Genomic DNA, 11,461 nt, shown 5'->3' with positions numbered 1-11,461 from the left:
AGGCAAGGATAACTTTTAGCAGTATTTGCAGAAATAATGATAAGCAAATTTCAAGATGAGGAAGCAGGGACATGAAAAAGCCCAAGATTTACCCTCCTCACAAAATAAATGTCTGCATTAAAAAGACAGGACAGACCTCAAAAGACAAAGAACTTACCAGGAGGAGCTTATCAGGTTTTGAAGCAATCAGTACTGAAGAGGTTTGAAGCTGATAGCATCTGAGTGAGTCAAAACAGGCAGATACATCAGTGTGGGGACTGATGGAAGTGCAGGTCTGATTTATAGCTGTGGGTCAGAGTGAAATTTCTGGTTTGTTAGTCACAGAGGCAGCAGTCACAGAGCCTTAAAATGGACTTTCTGTATTTAAACACTTTGGCATGCCAAAATATGATGCTCTCAGTGTGAGAGAAATCAGTTGATTTGTTCAGACGAACTAGAGGTTTATGACATTTTTTTGAAAATGTACAGTATTTGAGATGTTGCATGAGACTTTTGTCTTCCAACCCAGTTGTTTATTTTCAGATATGGAACACCTTTACTCTATGCTGTAATGTACAGAAATACCACTAAGCATTTGAACTGCTTTAACTGAATTGCCTGGATTTGGGGTGTTTGTTCTGAGGACATGTCCAATGCCCTGGGCAATGTGTGTATTTGTCCCTGTCCTGACTTACTGATAAGTCCTCTCAACCTTCACCTAATTTCTGGCTTTGGAACAAACAGGCAGCTTAATATTTCTGAGAGAACATTGTATATCTAGGGGCAGCAGCCATGATGTGTCCTAAGAGCAGGGGAATCGTCGAGGAGGCAGCTTGCAGCACCAGGGAGGTCCCTCTGGGTAATAAAAAGACCTGGGAAGGAAAACACAGCCCAGACCTGCTGAGAGCTTGACACTGCTTGTCTGTGTTTGCTTCTAGAGTCATGAGACCACAATGGCTACTCAAGCTTGCAATGCTGTGAGCAGGATGTGATGAGGATGGGAGGTGGTCTGGAGCCCTTCACTGATGTGCCTCTGATAATCTGGCACCAGCTGGCAGGAAACCTTCAGCAGAAGCATTGGGGTAGGATTCAGGTCACCCAAACACATTGCAGCATGCCAACTCCACCATGAAGAAAGAGCCCTGGCTTTATTTGGAATGGGCAAAGCCAGTGATAAAATTCGGTGACTGGTAAAAATGCTACTGGGGTGGTTAGACATGGAGTACAATGTTGCTGAGAGGAAAAAAAAGAGTTGAATTTTATTAGTGAAAATTTTAATTGAAATTTTTAAAATAGAAAAACATGGGGAAAAAATCCTCAAATTCTTCCATTTTGATCCATTCCCACCAATATAAGAGAGGCTTCAGTGGGTGTGGATCAAGGTGCAAGCAAAATAATCTTCCTCTCAAACAGAAGAAAGCGAGATTTTAATTTCAACTTAACTACACCGTTCTTGTCAATACAAGAAGAGTTAAAATGCCCTAAAGTACTTTTGGTACAGGCAGCTTACCTCATGTCTGGCACTAACAGGGTAAGAAAACAAGGTAAGAAAAGCTCTTCCAACATACAGAGGAGAGCTGCTTATAATGTCCTACTAGGAAGAGAAACTTAAGGGGAGATGAGCAAAACTCTCTCCTCAGAGCCAGCGTCTGAGAAAACATGAGCAAGACGAGAACTGGGCTTTGTTGCTAAAACCTAACAGAGAAGCTGAGCAGAAACAAAAACTTAAATGCATTCTCATCCGCCAGAAAGGATTTCAAGTTACGGGTAGAAGGGAAACATCCTCATTACTCCCTTTGCCATTAGTTTGTTATCTAACCCTTTAAACTTGTGGAAACTCCCTGTCTTGCATGAATGTCTGTCTTTTTTTCCTAATTGGAACAGGTCAGAAACAAAGCCCTCTACTTTGATGTCCCAATTCCTGGAGAAGCTGAAAGTATAGACTCACACTTTTCATCCACAAAGGCAGCTCTCAGTTCAGCATCAGAGGCAGCTGCCTGGGCAGGATGAAGATGAAGCATTGCCCTGGGAAAAGCAGGACCATCAAGACACCATGCCCTGTCCATGTCTTTCCTGTGTGCAGCTTCTAACACAATGAGGAGGAGGAGGAAGGATTCCTTTTTGTTCAAATTCATCACTTTGATGAAGCTGAGGGAGTGAGTCATGTGTCCTTCAGCACTATAAATAGCATCCCACTTTCCTTCTGTTGTCAGCTGTGAAAATTAGGCTCCTGGGTCCTTCAGGACAAATTTCCAGTACTGGGCAAAGGTTGGAGGTAACAGTGTCTGTCTAATCAGTGCCTTTAAGCCATCCAGACTTTAACTGCTGTGGTTCTCATATTGGTTAAGCCTTGATGATCTTGGGCTGATAGTGGATTGCTGGAAAATAACTGAATATTCTTCTAAAGCTGGTGAGTTCTTTTTCCCCTATGCATTGCTGATTTGTACTGTCAACCATAACCTGCCATGGAGCTTTTAAAGTCCATGCTTCAGCAACAAAGACGACTCACAAGCTGATACAGATCAGATAAACTGGATCCTCAGTAAAGAGCCAGTCCTGTTCTGTGCCCTGCAGAGCTGTATCTCTTACAGTTTCATAGACTTAGTTCTTCTTTTTGGTCTCTGCCTGCAGTTCACACCTATTGGGGCACAATGGAAAAGCAGGCCAGGATGAATGGGCAGTGCAGGCATGGTCTGCAGTAAATGTTCATCTTCCAACAGAACTTCACTCTGCAAACAGCACAAGTCATCCATGGCAGAGGATTTAGGTGCAGGGCTGGTAGAAGCTGAGCTCAGGATGTCAGTCTGGTTCAAAGATTGCTATTATCAGATGCTAAAATCTACAACAGAAAAATTATATCAGTTTCCCAAGGGGACAGATAACCTAAATGTCTTATTACATTTACTTATTTTATTGCAGGGTAACAAAGCACCATGTTGACCTCCACAGCGCAGTAATTAATAGCATAGTCATTTATAAACTACTTGATATCTATTACTGGGCCTTTTTTTTCCTATCCACATCTCCTAAATCCCACTGTCCATTGCTAGATTGTTTTCCACTGGCACTTGTGTCAGGAATGTGGAGATGAAAAATTGCACAAGAGCTGCAGCTACCAGGGTAGTCCCATTCCTGCACACCCAGGACAGCAGTTTTGCTGGAAGAGTTCATGCAAACATTTCAGTTAGCTTTTCCCACCAACAGTTTGTGTTATGGGGTTTTTGTGCCTGAGCTAATTAATTGGTATTCAGACGTACACTGAATAAGCCCATCTTAAAACTCTATAATAGTATAATAAGTACCTTTCAAATTGTCACATAGGATTTTTAGTTAGGGGATGTTGCTATCACTGTAGAACATGCAGTCTGCAATGTTGTCTGGCCATAAGAGCAGATTTGCCAAGCCCCAAACAAACCACCTTCCACTAAAAGCAGTGGTGAGAAGCCATTCCAATGCACTGGGAGCTCAGCAGCTGTCTGCATGAATGTCACAAGCAAGACACAGAGAAGCTCTAGCAGGGTCCAAACTCTATGTGACTGTAGTTGTTTTCATGTTTCGTTTTCCATGGCAATTTTCTTTCTGTTGGACTGCAGATGCAGTAAGACTCTTGTAACCACACCATGCCTTACCAGGGAAAAAATACACTGCCTCTTATAAAAGAAATAAATCCTACACAAGACTTAAGTGTGAAGACTGTTTTCACAATTGGTCTTTCCATGGATTAGGGTGTTCCTGATTGGCAGGTTTTTCTGTAAAAACAAAGCTAGATTTTTTCTTTAAGTAATATACCTCCATATATATTTTACCTGTCGTGGCAGGGGCAGCTAATCAATTTATATTAATAAATCTGAGTAATAAATCTCCCTTACAGGAGCATATAAACATATTTTTTACAGCACACATGTTTGAAGCTACAGGAAGCAAGGACATTTGTGGCAAGTTGAAATGCAAGTTTTTCCTGTTCCCTGGTTACAAGCAAAGAACATGATGTCACGCCCATTGCTCATTGTTGCACTTATTGACTTTTTTATATGAACAGCTGTGCTAGAAAGAATTTCACTAAGTTCATGGGTGTGATAAGGGCCATCAACTAAAAATTCAGACATTGCTCTAAATGTATATGAACCATTTCTGATCCTGAAATCCTCAGGTCCTCTGATGTAGACAAAACTTTGTATCTGCCTACAGGGTTTGACCCATAGTTTAAGTCTCTGCACCATATTGAAAGGAAGGTCAGGGCTCAGCTCGTGGGGTAAGGAGGTTAACACAAAACCAAACAATTGATGGTTTATAGGAAATAGAACCTGGCACTTAGGAGAGTTACTTCTTTTTTGGTATGGTTTTTTCCTTGTTAGGTTTGGGCTTGGGATTTTTATAAGGGGAAGGGAATTTTTTTTTGAGGGAAATGATTTATATAGTTGCCTAATCTGGTACAGTTTTTCTTCCTATTTTCTTACCCACAGCACTTTTTAAACCACAAGCTGAACTGATGCAAAATCTTACCAACTATATCATAAGGTTCTTGAAAACAGCTTCTCTTCAATGTTCTGATAACCTAACAGACACTTGGGTTTTAGGCCAAATGAAAAGGAATGGACACTGCTTGCCTCTTGTGGAGGTCACATAGAATCCTAAAATCATTAAGGTTGGGGAAGTGACCTCTAAGATCATTAAGTTCAGCTTTTAGCCCAGCAATACCATGTTTACATCTAAACTATATCCCCAAGTGCCACACACCAAGAGGGCAGAAGGTTCAAGAAAAGGGATTTTTTTCACTTTCTCCCTACTGCCATAGGTAGAGGGGGCTGATACCCTTGCAGAGGGCTGTACACTGTAGGGTGTATTGCTGCTGGTACCCTCTCTAGAGGGTCCTGGTGATTCACCTTTAAACATCTGTGGGCCTTTACATCTAAAACCCTGCTGCATCTCCTCTTGTAGTTGTGTTGCAGCACCTAGTGGATCAAGCCCTGAGCAGCCCATCCCATCTCAGAGCTGCCTGGCTTTGGCAGGAGGTTGAAAAAGAGACCCCTGCAAGAGCTCTTGCAGCCCCAGCAATGCTCTGAGGCTGCAGCCATGTTCCAGGCCAGGAGATATGACCAGAAAAACAGAATTAGAAGGAGGAATTCTAACACAGTTAGAATCAGGCAGTCCTAGCCTCATGGGGACACACAGTTAGCCAGACTAACATGATTTCTTGCATGGGCTTTCTTTTTAGCAGGTAGGGTGTATGCAGCCACACTGTCATACTCCCATCATATCTTCTCTTTCTTCCCAGCTGCTTCTGGACACTAGCTAACAACCCTCTAAAGTCAACGGGGGGGAAAGGAGCGCATCTAGCATGCCCATCATCAAACCTTCTGCAGATTGGCTCAAACAGAGACATACTGCTACCAAAGCTTTCTGGTTGATTTCTACCTCCTTCCTAAGAACACCCCATTACTAAAGATTCACATTTCAGGTGTCCTTACTTTTTCAGTGGTATGACCATAGTCTCCAACCCCCTTTTTCTTCCTGCTGTTTGTCCCTTTCCTTTTCTTTGATGATCATCTCAGCAAGGAAACTCAGTCACCTTTCAAAACACCTGCTTTCCTTAATACAGTCAACCAACGGATGCAAAAGCTCTGCCTCATACATTTCAGATTGCTCCTTTCCAAACCTGCTCTCTCCCACTGGATCCTGTGATCTGCAAGGACCATGCCTACTGCTTGGGGCACAGAGCAGTCTCAGCTCTGGAGTTGAGGAGCACCATCAGGAGTGTTCCAGACCTGTCTCATGCACACAGATCTCTGCACTTCTCATTTCTGTACAAGGGATTTGAGCAGGTCCCCCAGTTTGGACAACCAGAAGAGAAGAACATCAGGGCAGAGGCAACCAAAGACATTGAAAATTTTTTTTTGCCTGTGAGAGGAAGTATGATAAATTTGAAATGGTCACCCACAGTGGCTCCTCACATTAGCACTGTAAGGCAACTGCGAGGAAAAGAGGTCACAAGATACCACCATGCAAGAGCCAAAAGTTAGTAGCTGGAGATCAAGTGGGCAGCTAAAAGAGGAACACAGTTCTGCTGTCTCTGCCTTCATATTTTACCCACTAGAAGTAGTGCTGAGAAAGGAAAGTGCTGGTGCCACATTCCTACTGTTGCAGCTTGAAAAGATATCGTGAGATTATTTAGTTAAAGCTAATAAATCACTGCAGGGCTGGGTGAAGGGGAAAACAATGGTCCTAAAAGGATAAAAATTTTTCTGGCAGCATATCCATAAGGCATCAAAACATGTGAAACACTCTTCACCCAACAGACCTCAGCTGTTGTGTAAGCAAAAAATCCCCAAATGATTTCAGGCTTGCAGCTATTAGCACGAGGTTGAGAAATGCAAGTTTGTTTGCTCTTATGGTCTCAACTCCCTTTGCTCTCACAGACAGAGTTTAGGACAGGGTAATATATGTTATATATATTTTATATATATGTTAATATAGGATACAACTGTGCAAGGACATTTATGCAGAAGTCTATGTTCTTTTCCATTGCCTTGCTTACTGGAGTGTGACACCCTAGAGAACCAAAACCACTGATATGCTCATATCAAAATGCTGGTGTACATCAGGAGAGTGGTGTGCTTGCAGCTTACCTTTGCTCAGTATGGCCTCTGTCTACCACCCAGATTCACTCTGATGGCAAGCATTGGTGGTCAGGATGTGGTTCTTCCCTCAGGTCATTCTGTGTGGGCTTTCTACCAGTGTTTTCAAAGAACAGCCAACCAACAGTCATGCAGACAGACAGACATACAGAGCTGCTATCTTAATGTCACATGTTAGAGTAACCACCCCAGCCACAGAAGTCCCCAGCTTGTGCAAGACCTTGGCATGGTAATTGTGGCTAAGAGACGTATTTGCACAATCTCCAGTTACTATTTAATCCAACACCTAGGGCAAAATGTCAGGCCATTGTCTTGCAAAAGTGCAGAGTGATGTCAAGGGCTGTAAAATTCCTTGTACAAGCTTTCTCAATTCAGGCTCAGAAAAACACAAATAAAAACGTGACTCATCTTCTGACAGAGCAGCTGAGGCTCAGCCTCCACTTTGAGCAGCGCCTGAGCAGGCATGTCCCTTCATATTCCTGTCCCTCTCAGCTCAATTAAGCAGGTCTCCTTCCAAAACTAAAGCCAACCTTTTTGCTCACTACACAAGAAACAAGGGCTGGGGAACTTGTTTCTTCCTCTACTCTACTTTAAAACTTATCTCCACAGGCAACAGGTGCAGCTTCACTTTGAAATGTGTGCAGACTGACAGAAGTACTAACAAAATATGGATTCATTCAGTAAGCCTAGAAGTCTCTAGGGAATTTCTTAAATACACACAAGTCGTGCAGGTGCCCCCAGGGGACTGGAAAGGAGTACAGATATCTCCTAGACAGTCAGTTCTGAGGTATTTAGTCCTTGTGTGGGCAAACAGTAAAGGAAAGCTCCTTGTACTAGGACAGCCATAGTTCACATAATCATGTCCCACTGTCATTCCTCCCTGCACAGTCTTCAGCTTCCTGAGAGTATTATGCTCCTTAGCAGCATTTTAACTGCTTTACCCATCAGCTCTTTGTATCACCTGGAGTTTCATCTGAATCAAACCTGCCTTGCACCTGGAAGTCATTCCCATCAGAGGAGGATCAGAGCCACAGAGCAGGGACTACAGTAGAGAGCAATTTCTAGAGAGTAAGTAATTCCATCCCAAACTAAAATCAGAGGGACAACAGCCTTGAAATTGCCATTTCTCTCCACCAGCTTCCTTTGATGCTTCTGGCAACTAGCACCCCATCTCCAGGAGAGACACAGCTCTAATGGGAGCTACTTGGTCACAGTTGCCTCTGGGGTTGCAGAGAAGGTCACTGACACAGCCAGCAGTGCATGAACAGATGTGCTGATGGCTCCTGTTGGCTCAGGGTGATGTGGCAGTACGGAGCAGGCTGGAATCAGGCAGGGGCACACAGTTCATCACGAGCCAGAGCATCTGACAGAGATGTTGCACACACTTTTTCTTTACATCCCAGCATTATGGTGCCACAGAAGGACAGACAGCCAATACCTGGTCCAACTCAGAGCCTGCTGGTACAAAAGAAATCATCCAGCTCTTATGGCATATTTAAAACATAAGATTGAGACCTTCTTTAGGAAATCAATGCTGTATGTCATTATGCCCAAGAACTGTGGATTGGTTGAAGAGTCACAGTGCTAGATTTAATGTAGCATTAGAATGTGGCTTCATCATGAACTGATTCTGTCTCAGGTCTTGTCTCAGGTGTATCATCTATTTTCTGGAGTATCAAATTCGGCATTTAAAAGGAGTTTCAGTAAGAAAGGATGATGCCAGCAGAGGTCAGTGCATCACCGTACTCAGCCTCTTTTATCTTATCTGGTAAAAAGTTCAACTTGCAGATTATGAAGCTTTTTTAAGGGGGCAGTGATTTTAAAAATATTTATAAGTAACATGTTTGGAGAGGAATCATCCTAGTCACTAGCTCATCCTGAGAATTATGATAGAGGAAGAATGAACAACAAAAATCCCCTACTTAAACAAAAAAGAAAGAACTTTTATGAATTTAGCACTTCCTGACATCAGTTTCTCCCTCACCCCTCAACTACACAAACATTTAAAGCACATGCTGAAAATAAATAAAGAGTTTATAAAATTACCCTTTGTGGTTTTATTATGAGAAAAGACACTAACATGACAGGAGATATCCCTTATGAACTACAGTTCACCCTGTCTTTGCATCAGATCAACTGTACATGGAAATGAGTGGTTGAAATGGATAAAACCAATTGTTAAACAGGAAGTTTGCTATCTGCCCTGTTGGGAAGTCCCTACTGACAAATTGTAGAAAATATCAACTCGTTCTCGGTGACCTGCTTCTTATGGAAAACCAAGAGCAAATTCCCAGGATAGCCACCCTAAAACCACCCTGGCAGCTTTGATGCCTGCATGCCAAGCAGAGATCACCTACCCTGAAGAAGTGGTAAGGAGCTGACTCATGTTACTCCCACTCACTCTTGTGAAAGTGGATGCAAAGACCTCATTGGCATTGGCAGAGAGTGGGAGAGTGCAGCATCATCATCAGCAGCCCAAGCAGGAAGGATGGAGTCTGAAGGGCTTGCTATCAGCTTTCCTGGGCACTAACCTTTACCTTCCCCTCTCTCAGCAGTTACTCCCACTAATTCCAATTACTGCAGACCCCATGTCACCAAAGCCCACCAGTTGTTAGTGAAGTAGGAGGCAGCAGATGGGGCTCTGATGAGGCTCTTCAAATCTGCTAAAGTGTTCTCAAACAATCTGGTGTGTGCATCAGTTACCCAAGAGTGTTGAGATGATAATGCTGATATCTCTCCAGCTCTTCCAGGAAGATGGCCCTTGTGTCTGTACAAAGTTTTCTCTAAAGGGCTATGCTCAGGAAAGTTGTGATGACAGGACAAGGAGTAAGGGGTGCAAATTGAAAGAGGGGAAAATTAGGTTAGCTATTGAGAAGGAATTCTTTACCATGAGCATGGTGAGACAGTGGAACAGGTTGTCCAGAGAGGCTGTGAATGCCCCAACACTGTCAGTGCTCAAGTCCAGCCTTGGGCAACCTGGTCTAGTGGAAGGTATCCCAGCCCACAGCAGGAGGGTATCAGATTAGATGATTTTTATGGTCCCTTCCAACCATTAGCATTCTATGGTTCTGTGATAAGTTGTGGACACCCCATCCCCTGCAGTGTTCAAGGCCAGGCTGGGTGGGGCTTAGAGTAACCCGGTCTGCTGGGAAATGTCCCTGTCCATGGCAGGGAAGGTGGAACTAGATGATCTTTAAGGTCCTTTTCGACCCAAACCCTTTAATGATTCTCTTATCGAGTGTCCTTGGTATCCTTTACACCCCACTCTCATACCAGCAGTGTAATGGACATACAGAGCTGCAGAGAGGGTTATTCATTGCCAAAAAGGAAGCTCTTATCAAATGAGGGGAAACAAATTGAGCAATGTCAGGCTCCATCACTCCTTAACAGAGATGATTCCTATGCCAAAGTACATACATTTCCTTCTGAGAATGGAACTTGGAGAAGCTCTCCAGGCACTGGGAAAGTAGAAGTCACCACTGTCACTACACAGCCTCGCCACCCAAAGGCACAGGGCTATGACAGCACTCAGTGACCTCCCAGGTAACATTTTGACCTTTTCACCAGTGCTACCAACATCTGAGGGACAAGTCCAGGTCACCAGAACACAGAAGTGGGAATCAGCTTAATAAACTTCACAGATACCTGCAGCAGAGACATCTACTGATGGACCCAGCTAAGCACTGCACAGCTAAGACTCCTTTTGCAATCAAAGGGAGCAATTAATCAAAAGTGCACACTTTATCAGCCTCTAAAATCAGTCTGCTGAGTTACACCCTAAAGCTGCCTGTTTCCCTTGACCACATAGTGAAGAATTTGTTGGTTTCAAAGCAATAACCTTTTATTGAAGTTTATTGAGATTTGGAATTGTGTCTTCCAGTGAAAAGAGCTCTGGCCCAGGATGAAGACTGGCAGAGGCAACAAGAGCACACAGCTGTGAGTACCTACCCCAGTAGTGTCCGCAAAGCATTGAGAGATCCCAGACTGGAAGACACAATTCCAGGTGCCAAATTGTTCAAGGCCAGCAAATATTCAAGATAGCACAGTCAAGTGTGTCCATAGTACTCGTTTTTAAAGCCAAAGTTAGTCTGCTTGTTCCCTGCTGTGCAGAATCTGGCAAAGCATTTGGGAGGTAGCCCAAAACCCACCCACCCATTTACAGATTGCATGAGTCTTGTTTTGGTACAGGAGGAGAACACAACATCAACACCAACTGTTTCTTTGACTTTCAGATTGTCAATACTGCAGCACACTACACAAACAAACTCAATAAACCGGTGCTTTATGCAGCTCAAACAAGCTACAATCTTAGATAAATTTAATCTGCAGCTCTTTCAAATGGTGCCTACTGGGGATGAACAGGTCCATGGCAGAATAAAGAGGTAGCTGCCTTGCTGACATGACATGGCCTGGCACAGTTTTCAGATCCAGTTCTGCTGTAGGAAGAAATTACATATATTTGATAATTTCTTATTGGCTGCTGTTCACATCCTTGTTTTCTTTCACAACTAACAAATAATTTGTTTTGTCAGTTTTTAAAACATTTTCTGAATACAGAAATTAAGCTAGTGCCTGAATCATACCCTAATCTTCCTTTCTCCTTATTTAAAGACAATTGCTATCTTTTTCTTCCTGAACCTTTCAAGACATTACCTGCCCATAACATGTTCTCAGGTAAAACATTATTATCCAATATTCCTTGTCAAGTTCTTTAATATCTTCATGAGGAAACTCTTAATCCCTTGCTGGCTTGAAAAACTCTAAATTTTTCTTTTCCTGTTCTAAGTTTACATCTTTACTTATATCACTGGTATGTTCTATAATTGAAATTGATCATTCTTCTAAAG

This window comes from Fringilla coelebs, assembly GCF_963513975.1.
Source record: "Fringilla coelebs genome assembly, chromosome: 2".
NCBI lineage: Eukaryota > Metazoa > Chordata > Aves > Passeriformes > Fringillidae > Fringilla > Fringilla coelebs.
Note: the sequence above shows the minus strand (reverse complement) of the source record.